Source organism: Schistocerca americana, chromosome 10 (genome assembly GCF_021461395.2).
Source record: "Schistocerca americana isolate TAMUIC-IGC-003095 chromosome 10, iqSchAmer2.1, whole genome shotgun sequence".
Classification (NCBI taxonomy): Eukaryota; Metazoa; Arthropoda; class Insecta; order Orthoptera; family Acrididae; genus Schistocerca; species Schistocerca americana.
Window position 1 is genome coordinate 41,481,100 of NC_060128.1, and position 19,652 is coordinate 41,500,751.

Genomic DNA, 19,652 nt, shown 5'->3' on the forward strand with positions numbered 1-19,652 from the left:
AACTGGCATTATTAGATGGCATTTCATTGAGCAATGGAACAAGGTACAACAAGAAGAAGGTATGACATTTGCCAACAAACTATCAGGACAACATATAAGTTATGTAAATAGAAAAATGAATGTTTCATTAGCTCCACAGACTTTGAGTTCTAGTGTGGCAGATAGTATAGTGTTTTTTGAGGAGGGCTGGTGATCCAAATATTAAAGGAAGTGAAGCAACAGTAGAATTTTTGTATAATATTGATAGGATTTTTGATATTCTGAACTCCAGAAATCCATTAGGCAAAGGGTATAAGAGCCCCCTGAGACTTGACAACAAATCTTATTGGCTTGGTATTTAAAATAGAATTAAAAAAATGATTCAAATGGCTCTGAGCACTATGGGACTTAACATCTATGGTCACCAGTCCCCTAGAACTACTTAAACCTAACTAACCTAAGGACATCACACAACACCCAGTCAACACGTTGGTATTTTCAGACACACTGAAAATTATATCAAAAGCTTAAAAATCATTGGTGTTCCATTGCTGCTCCATGCAAGAAATACTTTTGCTTTTGGGATAATTTTCATAGCTCTGACAAGTATGCTTCGTGTTGAATCTCCTTTGAAGTATTTGCTAACATATAAACTGTCACAAGACCACATAGAGCTTTTTTTCCCCTGCATTCGGTCCAGATGTGGTTGGAACAACAATCCAAATGCATACCAGTTCAAATGTGCCATGAGAAAGTTGCTCTTGGGTAACAGTGTCACTGCAATGAATGGGAATTGCTCAAATTTTAATGTGTGTTGTTCGCCACCTGTTTATGATTTTCATGCAAGAAAGCATGTAGTAGAAAGTGATGAAAGTGCTACAGAAAATGAAGTAGAGGAGTGGTGTGCACTTCTTGATGATAAGATTAAGTTCTCATTTCACAAGTAAAACATACTCTATTATATTGCAGGGTATGTGTCATTGTGCCTTTCAAGGCAGATCACATGTAAAGACTGTCTTCACATACTGAAGCCACCAGTAGTTAAATCTGCATTAGAATGTGATTCTCTCTATGCTTTTCCCAATATGGCCAGTAAAAATGCATTTGTAAATTTTGTTAACCGGGGAAAGCTGGTTAAAACAAGTGACTGCGTGTACTCTGTTGTAGAACACTCAGAAACTGTTTCAGATGTTTGTGATTGCAGGGGATATGCGACAGAAATATATACAGGCCAAGATTTTGCATTGTGTTAAAAATAAATTTGTAGATTACCCTTTCTTGCTCTTGGTCATGATTACCATTATGAAATTAGGATTGAGGACTTACATCAGACTCAACTTGTTTGTAAGATTGCATCCCTATACTCCTGAATACGCTTAAAATATGTGGAAAAAAAGCCTGCTGAGAAAATTTTAACAGCACAAATCAAGTATAAGGCAGACGTTAAATAAACTCGTATTGTTTAATCATGTATAGTGCTCAAATTGGAAAAATTATGTAACGGGACATTCTATGCAGATGGGTGTGACATTTTGACAGATTTTTTAAAACTATTTTGTCCGTAGAGTTGTTGTTGTGTAATGATGAACTTCAAAATATGAATCACATTGAAGTAAAATTAAGTCTTTACGTCCTGTGTAGATATTGTAAAAAAATTATAATTGTTTATTATATAAGCTTATTTTAAGATGTTTGGTGTTACAAAATATGCACTTGCATTAAAAACGGGTGATTTGTGTGAAATTAATGAAAAAAAAATGTTCTGAGACTTATTTGACAGATGGCTTTCAGTGTGAGAAAATATTTCCCTCAATAATTACGTTAACTTGAATTTTTCACTTCAAGAAAACAGTTTAATCACAGGATGGGTGTGATCTAATGGAGTATGCAGTGGCCCTATGTTTCAAACAGTAATGTTTGTGGATACTCTGCAACATAAGAGCAATAAAATTGTTACTCTGTTAATTCTTGTTTTAATACTTCCTATAATGAACACAACGTTCCAGTTGATCATAAGCATTCTTATTACTTTATAACCATTCTAGAATAAGGGGGCCTGAGTCAGGCAAAACCTGTCTTTATTTTGCCAGGATGTCTTTCTATTATATTTTCCTGTGTTGAGGGGGGTGGGGGAAAATGCAAATAATCATATAGAATTATCTTTCTAGCACTACAAAGTACATAATACAGTGATTACAGGTACACCTGGAAATCTAGGAAATTTCAGTATTCATGTTACATGCCTAATTTTCATCAACATTTACCTTAATTATACGGTTACATTTTTTGCTGATTTGAACTGTGTACTACATGTTAAAAAGATTTTGTTTGGTCATAGTAATAAAAGCATTTCATTTTGTTAGTTCATATGTCCCATACGGAATTGAAATTATCAAGTTATGATGACAAAGGAAGGAAATAACATTAAGGAATCTTACTTCACAGAAATTATGTAACAATGGTTACACTTTTTGCTAGTTAACTTTAACATAAGCCATTTGGTTTCCATTAAGAGTGATAGCAGTTGCACGAGTCACGTAAAGAACAAAGTTTCTCATAGGGAACTAAAGTATTTTACGTTTGAGTTATTGCAGACCCAAAGTATTGTGATCTTCATATTTCTATTAAAAAAAGTTTGTAACTCAAATTCACAGACATTTTGGAATCTGTACATACATGTGTGTAGCAAGGTATTTTTCATGTGCCATGTGGAACCTTTAATTTTCTGGTTTAAATATAGTTTATTTCATGAATTACCTTTAATACCAGCACTGTCTGAATGCATTATTTACCATTTGGAAGAAGAAATACTAGTGTACAGAATAACAAACCTCATGAAAAATGCGAGAGATTGTTCTGTACAGAACTTGGAATGGCTCTTTATCAATAGAAGGTAAAAAAGAAGGCTTCTATTAAATGTTCAAAGAAACCAGTCAGTACCTCTTAATTCACCATAGAGGGGATACAGTAATAAAACAATTTACTTTTTTCAGAATTTCTACTAAGTATTAAATGTGTGAAGACCTATTTAATTAGCATTTGCTTTACCAATAACCTGTAGTACAAGCACACGTATAAGCAGATAATTGTGGGAGTCAAGAGTTATGTTAAAATTAAAGATACTGACTGTTATTACTTGCTCACAAAGCATTGTAGTTGCTGTACAGTTTATGCTGTATGTGGTGTACCCAATGTGATTCCTGGAGGACATAATATTCTGTTATCCTATGGGAGTGCACTGGTACCACACCTATTGAAAGTACGTTTTGCTGTGGAATAGTTGTATCAGATGTCTGTACCAGAATACAAATCTTCACTGTGACACCCTCATGTTCTTGGTATGATATTAGCTATTATTACAGGAATACTCTTCACATGGAGGAGGAAGCATAGTGAGATTTTCTTTTTCATCATTTCCAACATTGTACACAACTTTCTTGCACTTTTATGTTATCACATTTTTCCCTTCATAATCGAAAAGAGAGAGGGGGAAAAAAAATGTAAGCGAGCTTCATAAAAACTGAAAACTCTACTTGCATCATTTGTTATTTTCAAAATGTTACTCTCTATCCAAATACTGTTCTATTTCTTCCAACCAATTTTGAATTTCTCAGGTTATTACATATTATTTACTGTACTTTGTCCACCAATACTTCTGTTGTTACCAGATAGTTTGTAATGTGGCACTACCTTTGTGACACTGCTATTGGCTAGTGTACTCTTGCAGATACGAAAATCGACTGGACTAGAATGTCCTGTCAGTATAGGACAAATTCAGACAATATGGAACTTTTTACACTAAATTTGCAATATAATGTCACCCTTGTCTCACACAGATTGTAGCAGCCATTGGGGTGCCTGTCTGGCCAGCTTCTGTAGCTTTCACTTTCAGGTTTGTTTTTTGCTTGGGCCGTATACTGACAACTAGTCATTCCAGTGATTGACACCATGTCAAAGACTGGAACCAAGATTCACAGAAATAGAATTCTATGGTTGTAATTCAAAGTGTAATTAATTTTGTTCACTGACATGTTTTGAATTCAATTTTAAAATTGTTTGGGTGTCAGACTGGAAAATTAGAGTTTTAAGACACCCCAACCATAAAATTAACAGCTGTGATCGAGGTTATTTTCAACAGGTCCCTTCACTTGCTAGATCATCATGGATCAGTCCAATATAATATTATTACTAGACTTAACTTCCAAATGATACAAGTCATGCATTTACGAGGAGCCTTAACGTTGGGCTTTGTGTTTGTCACATTTAAATGTATTTCTTGTCTCGTATCAAAGAGTGAAGCGCTGTTAAAAACTGGTGCTTCTACCATATCACTCAGTTTAAATACACCGTGTCATGTACAGGCGTTAATAAAATCATGGCATTTAAATTACTGATCAAACAGAGAGCCAAACTCGTAAATGCATGTTGAAATTACAGTGTCAGCATATATGTAGATCGGTAATGCATCACTTCAGATAAAGAAAAAAATAACGATTTTTTCCGTTTATACGTAAGTAATACTTTAATAGTTCAGTTGTAATTTCTGTTGTCAGTAAAGATACCCCTAAGCAAACGATGTCAACTTTTTTTCAAGAGACGTCTTCACTGTTGTCCACACTTGATTTTCCGAATTATACCAGCTTCGGCAAGTAAGGTAATTTGTTGACCTCCATTGAATCTTAAATAGTGTTTTAAAACGGGCAAATAAGTAAAGCACTCATAAAATAGTAAACAATTTATAGATCAGCTTGTCAAACTTTCAAAACACACTCGAATGTAGGAATTTCATAGCAGAACTGTCACCGTTTTTTCTCGCTAGATTAGAAACACTTCATTATGTTGATGTGTAGATATCTAGAACATCCAATATAAAATACTTATGAGGGCGCAGAACGAAAAACATTTTCATCCGTGTTTTGACACTTTGTTTTTTGCCAAATTCAGATATGGCGGACACTCAATGATACGGTCTCTTGCCGGCACGCGCTACGGCCATCTATCGGTAGGTCCGGTAGCTGAGCATCCCTCATTTCGCTAGCTTTAGACGCCTGTAACGCATCTCTGGGACGACACCGAGACAGCAGCGGCCTCTGTACGGAGAGAATGTAAGCGCCGCGCCGCCTAGCCACGGCGGAGTGGAAGACGAGCCGCGATAACAAACGCTACAGCAGTGACTTATGAACTGTATTGTTTTTGCTTGCATTGAAATGGTACAAGGTGTTACAAAAACGTACGGCCAAACTTTCAGGAAACATTCCTCACACACAAATAAAGAAAAGATGTTATGTGGACATGTGTCCGGAAACGCTTAATTTCCATGTTAGAGCTCATTTTAGTTTCGTCAGTATGTACTGTACTTCCTCGTTTCGACGCCAGTTGGCCCAATTGAAGGAAGGTAATGTTGACTTCGGTGCTTGTGTTGACATCCGACTCATTGCTCTACAGTACTAGCATCAAGCACATCAGTACGTAGCATCAACAGATTAGTGTTCATCACGAAGGTGGTTTTGCAGTCAGTGAGATTTCCAGAACGAAGGTATCCCGACAGGAAGACGTTCGAAGCAACTGATCGGCGTCTTAGGGAGCACGGAACATTCCAGCCTATGACTCGCGACTGGGGAAGACCTAGAACGCCGACACCTGCAATGGACGAGGCAATTCTGCGTGCAGTTGACGATAACCCTAATGTCAGCGTCAGAGAAGTTGCTGCTGTACAAGGTAACGTTTACCACGTCACTGTATGGAGAGTGATACGGGAGAACCAGTTGTTTCCGTACCATGTACAGCGTGTGCAGGCACTATCAGCAGCTGATTGGCCTCCACGGGTACACTTCTACGAATGGTTCATCCGACAACGTGTCAATCCCCATTTCAGTGCAAATGTTCTCTTTACGGATGAGGCTTCATTACAACGTGATCAAATTGTAAATTTTCACAACCAACATGTGTGGGCTGACGAGAATCCACACGCAATTGTGCAATCACGTCATCAACAGAGATTTTCTGTGAACGTTTGGGCAGGCATTGTTGGTGATGTCTCGATTGGGCCCCATGTTCTTCCACCTACGCTCAATGGACCACGTTATCATGATTTCATACGGGATACTGTACCTGTGCTGCTAGAACATGTGCCTTTACAAGTACGACACAACATGTGGTTCATGCACGATGGAGCTCCTGCACATTTCAGTCGAAGTGCTCGTACAATTATCAACAACAGATTCGTTGACCGATGGATTGGTAGAGGCGGACCAATTCCATGGCCTCCACGCTCTCTTGACCTCAACCCTCTTGACTTTCATTTGTGGGGGCATTTGAAAGCTCTTGTCAACGCAACCCTGGTACCAAATGTAGAGACTCTTCGTGCTCGTATTGTGGACGGCTGTGATACAACACGCCATTCTCCAGGGCTGCGTCAGCCCATCAGGGATTCCATGCGACGGAGGGTAGATGCATGTATCCTCGCTAACGGAGGACATTTTGAACATTTTCTGTAACAAAGATTTCTAAGTCACGCTGGTACGTTCTGTTGCTGTGTGTTTCCATTCCACGATTAATGGGATTTGAAGAAAAGTAATAAAATGAGCTCTAACATGGAAAGTAAGCGTTTCCGGAAACATCTCCACATAACATATTTTCTTTCTTTATGTGTGAGGAATGTTTCCTGAAAGTTTGGCCGTACCTTTTTGTAACACCCTGTATATACCAACTGCATGACGCCATTTGCTTTCGACACACCTTTGTGAATACGCAAAGTTAAGTACAGGGTGTCAAAATGAGGTTCCAACACATTAATATCCTATATCTTTCTCATTTCAGATGGTGGACCTGTGAATCCTGAAGGAGCAGGCAGAGCAACTCAACAAGTTTGTGGTGTGCAAATTTGATGCACCAAGTGGCCGTAGTGGAGCTGCAATCAATTATTTTAGCCAAATGGAGGATGTGAAGGAGCGTGGACAAGTGGTCTGGTGGTATGCAGAGACAAAATCGGCAACCCAAGCGCAAAGAAACTTTCGTCGAGTTTACAACAAAGCGCCCCCGTCGTTCAAGACTATAAAGAAGTGGTGTGATCAGATTTTGACTACTGGGAGTGTTGCGAAAGGTGGTGGTAAGCCTGGGATCAAAATGGTTCAAATGACTCTGAGCACTATGCGGCTTAACTTCTGAGGTCATCAGTCGCCTAGAACTTAGAACTACTTAAACGTAACTAACCTAAGGACATCACACACATCCATAGCCGAGGCAGGATTCGAACCTGCGACCGTAGCGGACACGCGGTTCCAAGCTGAAGCGCCTAGAACCGCACGGCCACTGCGGCCGGCGAAATCGATTATAGACTTGATATTCTTCGCGCTACCAGTGGCGCCCACGTTCCAGTGTACTGAACCGTCCACCTGTGTATGATAACTTGATTACCTACTGTATGATTTCCCTGTATTTGTTCGTCAATAAATTGTGTTTCCTGTCAGATTTTATGAGTTCAAATGTTGGAGTCTTATTGTGGACACCCTTTTGTCATTTGAGCTTACTGTATTAAACTCCATTAATACGATTTGCTTGAATTGTTGTCTAGCGATCCGAGAGAACAACTACCTGGGCATCCTACATCAGACGAGTGGCCAGACACAACAAATGGTCCAAGCTTAAGAAGTGCAACACAAAGGAGCGTGGACGAGCAATCGTGTCGTGGTTAAGTCGGCACGGTAGCTCAGCGTGTTTGGTTAGAGGGTTAGCTGCCCTGGGTAATAAAAATAACTGAGAAAATGGATCAACAAGGGTGTCATGGGACATATGCCCCGAACAATTGCCTCAAATAATAACGAACAAAATGAGATAAAAAGAAGGTGGACATGATGTTAGAGAATCAAGTGGCGAACCGTGTTCAAACCCCCATCACCGGCCATAAACTTTTTTTTTTAAGCTGTTCGCCACGTTCACAATTGTGTCTGTATCATGGTGCAACGTCCATTTGCAACAGTGAGGTGTAAGCAAGGGTCCTAGAATGACAGTTGATTCTGTGTAGCTACTTTATTAGCAGCCGATAGGAAGTGGCTGTCAAATGGGAACCGGAAACATTTGATGACAAGGAGAAAAGTCAACCGAATCCCAACCGGAAAACATGTCTGGTGTGTCAGACACAGCATTACTGACAGCACGTGTGTCATTTGAATCTCTTACTAACGCACCTAATTCGTACGCTTGGTGAGTGAGTGAGATATCCCAACTTGCCCAGTTTAGGTGTTGGTATGAATGTGAACGTGACCACTCCTAAGGAAATGATGAAAACATAATAGTTCGTCACATAAGCTGCAACAAATGAATGCAACAGATCGCTGCTCACACAGTTTCTCTGTACCCTGTCCAAAGATATGTTTTTGAAGTTGCGTTCCGTTTTGGAACATTTGCTTAGTTGTAACATATTACACTCCTGTTTATTTGTTGTTTTCATTTCTGTGAGATGTCTCGCCTGCTGTCACTATTCATCACATTTACTTGCTGTGGTAACCTATTCTTACCACGTGACTCATATTCTATAACCAATGTGTAGTACGACAACTGCCAAGTCTATAGAAAGAGAACGAAAATTTCAATGAGTGAACGGACAGTTCACAATGTTGCGAAGAAAATAAAAATAAATACCACGAGAGAGTTTCGAACCCGACTCGTCCGCTTTATGCAACCATTTTACTGCAACACCCCGGCTGTTCGAGTGTGCTCAGTATCGCACTTGTTAAACTTGAACAAATGGTTCAAATGGCTCTGAGCACTATGGGACTTAACATCTCACGGCATCAACCCCCAGAACTTAGAACTACTTAAACCGAACTAACCTAAGGACATTACACACATCCATGCCCGAGGCAGGATTCGAACCTTCGACTGTAGCGGTTGCGCGGTTCCAGACTGAAGCGCCTAGAACCGCTCGGCCACCAGCGGCCGGCTAAACTTGAACAGTTCACTGTTTTTATTTTGCCTTTTTTCACAGTTCAGCACAACTTTTTCCTGTTTTCAAGCTTGATCTGTGTTCAGTTTTTGACGGGCTGCCCAGGGAGCCATCTTACCACTAACGTGACGGGGTGCGATGGGCAATATCAGAAGTCGATGAGGCTTATTTGTAAACAAACGAATCTATCAAAGAGAAAAAGATAGCCATATACATGTGATAGAATCCCACCACAGTTCACGGAATTAATTACATTGGCACGAATTATATTGTGAAGAAACTGAGATGACGGAAAAGAAGGTAACAACAGAAAAATGAAACATACATGTGTGAAACAAATTGAACCGCTGAGAACCATAACCGTCGTTCATTTTGAGATTGTGGCATGTATGTGTTGTGTACATAGTTCCGCGTAGTCAGCGCATACACAATTTTCCCATTAGAGCGCGCACCGCAAAGCACAACAGCGCAGGCGCAGCGCTCGTCCATCTCCGCACTACGAGATGGCGCTGCCATAGAGATGGACCAAATTCTGCTTCCGCCGATCCGCGTATTAATATGTAATGCAGTCAATGAGATTGCTGCAAACGTAGAACCTTTACTCCTCGCGGATCACACTCGCACAGTGATACATGAATGCGCGAGGTATTATAACGAGTGTACAGACCTCCGATTAGTCAGTCTGCATTTGTCTGCACCAGTCTGTACTAGTTCTACATTTGTCTGTACCAGTCTATAGTCAAGTTTCAGTCTGCGCCTAATAAGATTACCATAGCCATGAAGACAAATGTATAGACACTATTGTCAAGTATCAGAGATATATGTGAGAATAAAATTAACGTTCCAATACCAAAGGAACTTCAGATTGTCAATTGGAAATAGCATCCAGAACCAAGTTAAGTAATTTTTATGCATGTTATTATTTTAATAAATGTGTGTGAAAATAATCAAGTTCTATTTAAAGCTGGTACCCTCAATCTGCTACTCTAAGCGTGCAAGTGGCATTTCTATCGTCTGACCTAACGGCAGAAGATAAACACGCCACGATAAGACCACGAGACATATTGCGGACACTCGCCTACTTCGTTAGAGCGACAAGTCAAATAATATGATGGTGTGTGTACTGAAAGTCTTACAGTACGCACACCACAGTATGCATATACCTGACATCTGTTGATCTTACAGTGAACCACCTTTGTCCACGTTGTACATTTGCACTACACTGGTATATATGAACATCTGCGAAAAGCTGTCTCGCCGGTTTCTCTGATATTCACTTCCATGATGGCCCGAGGCACAAATTTTCGTTGCTGCAGTAATGCTGTCCGGCTATAATGATGCCCATTTCTTCATAAAATCTGGAACCTCGTGGAGAGAAGCCCGACCATAAAATCTCATTCCTTGGTTTCAGCATTCTAGTTTGTAAAATGGACGTTCAGGCTTTTAGAGTCTTTGAGAATGTTACCGACTCCACTGCCAAACTGATGTTCGTCGTAACAATTTACTTTTAAGAAATTTTGCAATGATCAAGTTCTCAACAGGTTTCCATGAACTGTCGATTAAAGTAACGTAACCTAAATTGGGCAAGGAGGCATATCTCACTCACTCACAGGCGTTCAAATTAGGTGTGTTGGTAAGAGATTCCTGTCATATGACACATGTATTGTCTCTAATGCCGTGTACGACACACCAGAATTCTTTTCTGGTGGAGGGTTCGGTTGACTTGTCTCCTTGTCATCAAACACTTGCAGTTCTCATTCGAAAGGCAATTTCTTTCGGCTGCTAATAGAGTCGTTGTGCAGAATCAACTGTCATTATAGGTCCGTTGCTCACACCTCGCTGTTGCAAACGTACGTTGCACCACGATACAGACACAAATTTGAACACAGCGAACAGGTAAAGAAACAATCGTTTGTGGCCGGGGGGCTTGAACACGGCCCGCCTGCTTGATTGTCTAACACAGTGTATACTTTTGTTTTAAATCTCATTTTGTTCGTTGGAATCGTAGGAGGCCACCATTTTCTTCAAGTCACGTTGAGGGAGACGAAAATTTGCTATTTCTCCACAGTCTGTAGATGCCTTGCAAAATCTAGTGATCCAATACGTAGGTGGAAGGCAAATACCAACCTTGAAACACAAACACTCAAGAAAATACCATAACAAACTTGAAACACATAGACTCAACAAAACTACTAGATTTCATGCCTAAAGTGAACAGACAGTTTTATCTGAACCTCAATCCAAAGAATGTGCTTAATGAAAACGATGCATTAAGTGTTTGTACTTATGTTCTGATTCTAGTTTTACGTTAGTTACAAACTACACTACAGTTAAAAGACGCCATTACCTCTATTAGATTAATAATAATAATAATAATAGAAGTACTCAAAGAGTATGCAGAACAAATAAGGCTACAGATCACGTTCCAAAAAACAGAGTTCTTCTGCACGAAATTAAACATACTGAATTTAAACACAAAACATGGCAACATGAAGAGAGTATAACATTTTAAATACCTCGGGGAAGTGCTCGAACCAACAGGAAAGGAGAAAATCACGCAGAACACCAGGTTACTGAAGACGAAGAGAGCCTTACACAAAATGCGGGCATCTAAAACAAAAAATGTCTGTCCACTTCCGTCAAAATTCGTCTCTACAAACTGTAATCAAACCTGAGGTGTTATACGCCTGCGAGACACTGAAGCTACACACCAAGGGTGACCTAGAGAAGATGCTCACAGAGGAAAGAAAAATTATCAGGAAAATTATTGGACCAAAACGATGGATACAGGCTTCACTCTAGAGACACCACAGAGAAGTTTTCCAACCTAGCGGCGGACATCAGAAAAGGGCAACTAAAATTTCACGGCCACGTCAGCAGACTCGAACAGACCAGACGCACCAACAGAAAACTCAAATACAAACAGAGGTTCAAAACCACTACACCTTGGTTGGCACAAGTCAAAACTGATCTGGAAGAAGCACAGTTTAATTCAGCGGACATCACAGACAAAAGCGTATGTAGACACAAAATACACAATTGGGAAGTAATGTCAGAGAACACAGCACCTAAAACCGAAAGGTCAATGTGGACCGAAGAAAGGAAGAGGGCCTTTAGCCAACGAATGGAAAAGTACTGGAAGAACAGGAGGAACAAATAGTCATACATGCTTCGTGTGGTCAGATAAAGGCCTGTGAGGTGTGTAATAATAAGAATAATAACTATTAAACTATATTAATAGGAAACATGGGATGTTAAAAAAATCACAGACATGAGACTGGTGGTTTCCCTACAAATTTGATTTTCACAAATATCTGTTTTTCCCTAAACTTTGCTTATGTGCTTTGGGCCCTTCTGGTTCTCAGTGTTTAGTTTACGCTAGTAAGTGAAAGAACCATAGGCTGCCTTTGAAGTTCACTGCAAGATCACACATAGTAAACTCGTAATATTATGGAATAGCAGTAGTTCTTAATAACAAGTATTGAATCTTAGGGGGGTGTGGGTTCTGAAAGGGCACAAACTAAAATCTAACACAACAACTGCAAAATGAAAGAAATGCTAACTCATAGGAAACGTAAGCTGCACATAAGCGGGAAAAAAGGAGTAAGCAACAAAGAATTTCTAAAAGAGAAAACACGACACAAGTAGCGAAAAAATAACAAATGTTGGGATTGATAACCAGAAGAGAGCTGTATAGGTCAATTCTAATTGTCGATTCCATTATCGCTTTCTTGTAGTAGAATAGGAAGCGGTACCATATAGGTAAATCCTAAAGATATTAGGGGCCTACGCCTAATGAAAATGGCGTAATAAAGGAACGTGAAGTCGACATTTTGAGCGGTACCACACATGAAAATTCTGAAAGAATGCGCTGTAGGATCATGCAGTGGTTCGTTATACGATTCCTGTTTTGGTGCTACTTTCTATACTACTGTTGTTGCTGTAGGTGTGTGCTGTGATTCTTTTGAGAATTGCCATGTATGGTATCACTCTAATTGTTGATTCCGTGTTCCGTTTTATTTCATGATTTTTATTGACTGTTAATTATTTCTTCAAAAATTTAAGTTTTTCGTATCACTCGCTATTCTTCTGTCAGAACGAGAAACATAACTAACGTTGGAATCGACAACTAGACTTGACCTACGGTATAGAGAGACAAAAAGTAAATAAACAATCCTAAATGAAATAACAACAGACAATGAAAAATCACGAATAATAACGAACCGTGGTATGAAGAACTAGAATTGATCTATATAACTGTCCTCTTAATTGCTGCCTAATATCACCTTCGGCAATCGTGGCACATTCGGAAAAAAACAGCCATATATTTGTGAGAAGCAAGATCATATGTACCGGTAGTTGCAGACAGTCTCACACGCAAAAATGTCAGCTGTGCTCTTAAGTATCTGGCCAACCGCTGCCTTCGGAAATGGCACCATATTCGGAAACAAGTAGCCATATATATTTAGGAGAAATAAAATTATAAATACGATTGCTACTTGATTCACGAGCAGCAACTTAAGCGTTACACTTAGGTTCCTGCCTAACAACAACCTGAGAAATCGCGATATATTTTTGTAATAAACAGCATCGTTTACGTCAGTTACGAACACAACCACAGATAAAATTTAATAACAGCCACTTCCATCCTTCGCATCGTAAACTCATGGCGTCCTTCGATCGACAATCAGACACTAGATCTGACTCAAAATAGAACTTAATGCCTGAAATTCATCTAAAATACGTTAGAAAATCTTATAGAACATATTATGTCATACGACAGGGCCAGGGAATACGTGTGTTTGACGGCAGCACGACGATGTGCTAAACCTGTCGAATGTTATCTACACGAGTGCAGGACCGTGTATAATTTGTAGTATTCCGATCTTACTCTAATTACAAAATTTGTGAAGTTAATGGTTTTCCAACACAAGATGCTTAAGACAAACCGTGATAAACAGACTGGATGACCGATTTGCAAAATTAAATTACTTCGAATATAGCAGCTGTGTTGAAGATCTTCATACCCATTCAACATACGTGATGTGAGAATTAATGTTATGCATCCGCAAAAAGGTGCAGTCGGTTTAACGCCTGTGTTATGGCTGCCAGAGATAGGCGGAAATCACATGCTGGTTAATGACTTACCAGAGACCGCCACCGTTGCGCGTGCCCCTACTTCATTTCGCGATTTCTTAAGGTTCTGCTGAATGTGGACAGGACCATTCACGTTGCTCGCATTAGACTCGAATCAAACTGTTGCTAAGAAACGACACGGTACGTCGAAGAGACCCCTGTATTGTTGAAAACTGCGTCACGTCGCGATTGCTGTTGTTTACTGCAAGACGGTATGTGGACAATTTTCGCCGTATAATTAAAGGAACTGTACACCGATAATAACAGGAGCGTAAATGGGCTGTGGTGTCCGGGTAAATTCCGTCGAGAAAAACATCCTCACAGCCTTACTTCCGGCGGTACCTCATCTAATACACAGCGAAGAGCGAAAGAAGCTGATACACATGCCTAATATCGTGCAGGCCCCCGCGAGAATGCAGAAGTGCCGCAACACGACGTGGCATGGACTCGACAAATGTCTGAAGTAGTGCTGGAGGAAATTGACACCATGAATCCTGCAGGGCTGTCCATAAATCCGCAAGAGAACGAGAGGATGGAGATCTCTTCTGAACAGCACGTTGCAAGACATCACAGAAACGCTTAATAATGTTCATGTCTGGAGACTTTGGTGGCCAGCGGAAGTGTTTAAAGTCGGAAGAGTGTTATTGGAGCCACTCTGTTGCAATTCTTGAGTGTGGGGTGTCGCATTGTCCTGCTGGAATCGCCGAAGTCCGTTAGAGTGCACTCTTGACATGAATGGATGCAGGTGATTAGGCAGGATCTGTATGTACGTGTCACCTGCCAGTGTTGTATTTAGGCGTATCAGAGTTCCCATAGCACTGTAACTGTACACGCCCCATACCATTACAAAGCCTCCACCAGCTTGAACAGTCCCCTGTTGACATGCAGGGTCTATGGATTCTTGAGGTCGTCTCCATACCCATACACGTCCATCCACTCGATACAGTACAGGTGTGCTCTATACTAAGCTGCTGGAGCAAGAGCCGAAATCGAACTCCAGAAGAGGGACGTGCCCCAGACTGGTGATCAAAGGAGTCATCGAAGAAGGAGGCATAGGATGGGCGGCCATGCATGGCAGACAAACGACACGGGTTTCCGTTGAGGAGAAAGTTACAGTGGTAGGGCAGTGGTAGTTCGGCAGCTTCAGCACACAGACTCTCAACTGGGCAGGGCGGGGCCTAAATCCTTGCACAAACGAAAAAATTGGCTGACATCGAAATAAGTGTCCAAGGAATAGAAAACAACTGGAATCACTCAACAGAGGTACGTCTATTGGACCTGACGTGATACCAATTCGATTCTACACAGAGTACGCGAAAGAACTTGACCCCCCCCCCCCTTCCCCCCCCCCCCCCCCCCACCACCCTCTAACAGCCGTGTACAGCAAGTCTCTAGAGGAACGGAAGGTTCCAAATGATTGGAAAAGAGCACAGGTAGTCCCAGTCCTCAAGAAGGGTCATCGAGCAGAAGCGCAAAACTATAGACCTATATCTCTGACGTCGATCTGTTGTAGATTTTAGAACATGTTTTTTGCTCGCGTATCATGTCGCTTCTGGAAACCCAGAATCTGCTCTGTAGGAATCAACATGGATTCCGAAAACAGCGATCGTGTGAGACCCAACTCGCTTTCTTTGTTCATGAGACCCAGAAAATAGTAGATACAGGCTCCCAGGTAGATGCTATTTTTCTTGACTTCCGGAAGGCGTTCGATACAGTTCCGCACTGTCGCCTGATGAACAATGTAAGAGCCTACGGAATATCAAATCAGCTGTGTGGCTGGATTGAAGAGTATTTAGCAAACAGAACACAGCATGTTGTTCTCAATGGAGAGACGTCTACAGACGTTAAAGTAACCTCTGCGTGCCTCAGGGGAGTGTTACGGGAACATTGCTTTTCACAATGTATATAAATGACCTAGTAGATAGTGTCGAAGTTCCATGCGGCTTTTCGCGGATGATGCTGTAGTATACAGAGAAGTTGCAGCATTAAAAAATTGTGGCGAAATGCAGGAAGGTCTGCAGCGGATAGGCATTCGGTGTAGGGAGGGGCAACTGACCCTTAACATAGACAAATGTAATGTATTGCGAATACATAGAAAGAAGGATCGTTTATTGTATGATTATACGATAGCGGAACAAACACTGGTAGCAGTTACTGCTGTAAAATATCTGAGAGTATGCGTACGGAAAGATTTGAAGTGGAATGATCATATAAAATTAATTGTTGGTAAGGCGGGTACCAGGTTGAGATTCATTGGGAGAGTTCTTAGGAAATGTAGTCCATCAACAAAGGAGGTGGCCTACAAAACACTCGTTTGACCTATACTTGAGTATTGCTCATGAGTGTGGGATCCGTACCAGATCAGGTTGACGGAGGAGGTAGAGAAGATCCAAAGAAGAGCGGCGCGTTTCGTCACAGGGTTATTTGGTAAGCGTTATAGCGTTACGGAGATGTTTAGCAAACTCAAGTGGCAGACTCTGCAAGACAGGCGCTCTGCATCGCGGTGTAGCTTGCTGTCCAGGTTTCGAGAGAGTGCGTTTCTGGATTAGATATCGAGTATATTGCTTCCCCCTACTTATACCTCCCGAGGAGATCACGAATGTGAAATCAGAGAGATTGGAGCGCGCACGGTGGCTTTCCGGCAGTCGTTCTTCCCGCGAACCATACGCGACAGGAACGGGAAAGGGACATAATGACAGTGGCGCGTAAAGCGCCCACCGCCACACACCGTTGGCTGGCTTGCGGAGTATAAATGTAGATGTAGATGTGTAAAAGGTGACCATGGCCAAACGCACTCCACGATTGTGGGCAGTATTGAGAGGACATAAGAAGGACGGACCTGCAGATGCACAAACAAAACACCCATAGTCTAGTTTTGAGCGGATAAGGGACCAGTCCAAAGGGGGGAGGGTGGTTCAATCTGCTCCCCAGGAAATACCACTGAGGACACGAAGGACATTGAGGGAGTGCATACAGCGGGCTGCCAGGTAAGACATGTGGGAGGACCAAGAAAGTGTCCTATCGAGAATGAGTCCCATTCATTTCGTAGTTTCAACGAACGGTAGAGCAACAGGCCCAAGATGTAAGGACAGCGGAAGAAACCAATTGCGTCCCCAGAAATTCATACAAACGGTTTTGTATGTGGAAAAACGAAAGTCATTGTCAATGCTCCATGAGTAAAGACGATCGAGACAGCGCTGACGACACCGCTCAATGAGACAGGTCCGTGGAGAAATCCAATAAATGGCAAAATTTTCAACGAAAAGGAAGCCGGAGATGCCAATATAGAATTAAGGGGGGTAGGACGTCAAACGGGCCGACTTGGAGCAGGAGAGGCATCACAGAACATTTTAATTTCCAGTGTCCATACGTTTACAAATAAATTCATAAGGCTTTGTCAGCATCACCAGGAACGATTCAGGATTCACACTCATTGCAGTGGAAGTTCGAAAACAGAACAATTTTTTTTCACGTGTGGAATTTCATCATTTTTTACACTTACTAACGGCTGTATTTGTTGCTATAGGTACACTTTTCTTCATAAGTTAGAGAAATTCTTCGATGAATTTTCCACGGCATACATACCATACTTACAGGTGTAAGAAACTCTAGTATTTATTAAATTTATGAAAAAACGAATGAGACGTTGTATTTTAAACATCATGTTTAGAAAAAACACAAATATTATAGTTAATTACCTCAATTTTTACCGTAGTTTTTAATAAATTTGGAAAATTCTAGAGTTTCATAGACCTTTAAGTATGGTTTGCATGCTGTGCAAAATTCATCGAAGAATCGCTCTTACTTATGAAGAAAAGTGTACCTATAGCAACAAATACTGCCATTAGTAAGTGAAAAAATGATGAAATTTCGCAAGTAAACAAATTATCTCGTTATGTTTTCGAACATCCACTGCTAAGAGTGTGAATTCTGGTTCAAATGGCTCTGAGCACTATGGGACTTAACATCTGTGGTCATCAGTCCCCTAGAACTTAGAACTACTTAAACCTAACTAACCTAAGGACATCACACACATCCAAGCCCGCGGCAGGATTCGAACCTGTGACCGTAGCGGTCGCGCGGTTCCAGACTGAAGTGCCTAGAACCGCTCGGCCATATCGGCCGGCTGCACAACGGAAAATGATAATTTATGACTTTGGCTGAGGTACGCTTGATCACTACAGAAATCCTGTTGCAATATTATTACTGAATTATATTAGTGGATTAAATTGATAAATACGTCTCACTTTCGTTCTGAAATGCTGCCGTTTAAGGTTTATTAGTCCCTGTCACAAATTTTCCCTTTCTCGGCAGGACGATGATCGTGTTTAGTGATCATGACGTTACTCGTTAATGTTCCTGACGGACTGCTCAAAATCTGCGTTGATTCTGGTACTGCCTTCTGGGTTGTCTTAGTTGAGCAGAAAACGAGTATATGATGTTTACGTATGAAGACAGGAATTTTGTGATTTGGAATGCATACAAAGATATTGTGTAGAGACGTTCCGCCCCATGGGGACTGTTGTAGCACAAAGACACAATAGTGTGGGTATTTCACATTGACCTACATGACACAAATGTTCGAGTATCAAACGAAGTTCACTCACCTAAGGCGGCGAAGTTCACGCACCGAGGCGTCGCACACCCGTCTCCTCAAAAGTGGTTGGAGCCACTGAGCACCTGGGACAGTTGCCGCAACCCTGTTTCAAACAATTATTCCTTGAAAAGTAAACTAGATTTTACAATTGCAGAAAGTTAGATAACGGCGAATGTTCTGCGACTATACTTCCAAGATTACGTATTCGTAGCTGAAAGACCGCTGCTTCTTACGCCGTCTCATTCTTTTCTGCGATTTCGATTTTCTTGCCGGTTTTTCACATGCCCTGCCGCATTTGCTGTAAGTACGGGAGCACCTAAGGTTTCTGATAACCTGCAGTTTAGAATTATTAAGAAGAAGTTCTTCTACGTTCATCAGGTCACACGAAAGATAACGATTGTGATCAACAAATATTACAGAGGGACGGTTTGTATTGTGTTGTAACTGTGAGCTAGAGGCGCGATCAGCACTTATTGCCGAGTTATCAACTCTGCTGTATATGTATTGAAAGATTCCATCGGGCTTTCAGCAGAGATCGGGAGTATCTGAATACTAGTTCAGGATGGTTGTATGGATCAATGAACAACTGCTGAGAAAAAGCGGTCACTAAATGAAAGTGACTAGACAGAGCAGGAAGTTTGGATGGAAGTAGAACAGAATTTGTAGGCCAATAATTTTCACCATGTAATCTACAAGCACACATTAACATATAAAGTCTCAGAAATGATCACTAAACATAAGAAAACTACTGTTTATTATATTATGGCGCGAAACTACGTAACTGATGGAGACCTGCGTTATATTTGTGAGTTCAAACTTGCAACAGAGGAATCCGATTTTTTTTTTTTTTGATTGGAGTCGAAACTAATCTTACACCCTGAAAAGGGGTCGGGGGTGAGGGAAAAAAATTAATATATTTCGATCTTAAGAAATACAAACACACACACACACACACACACACATGCCAGCGTGTGTACGTGTTCGCATGCGCGCTCG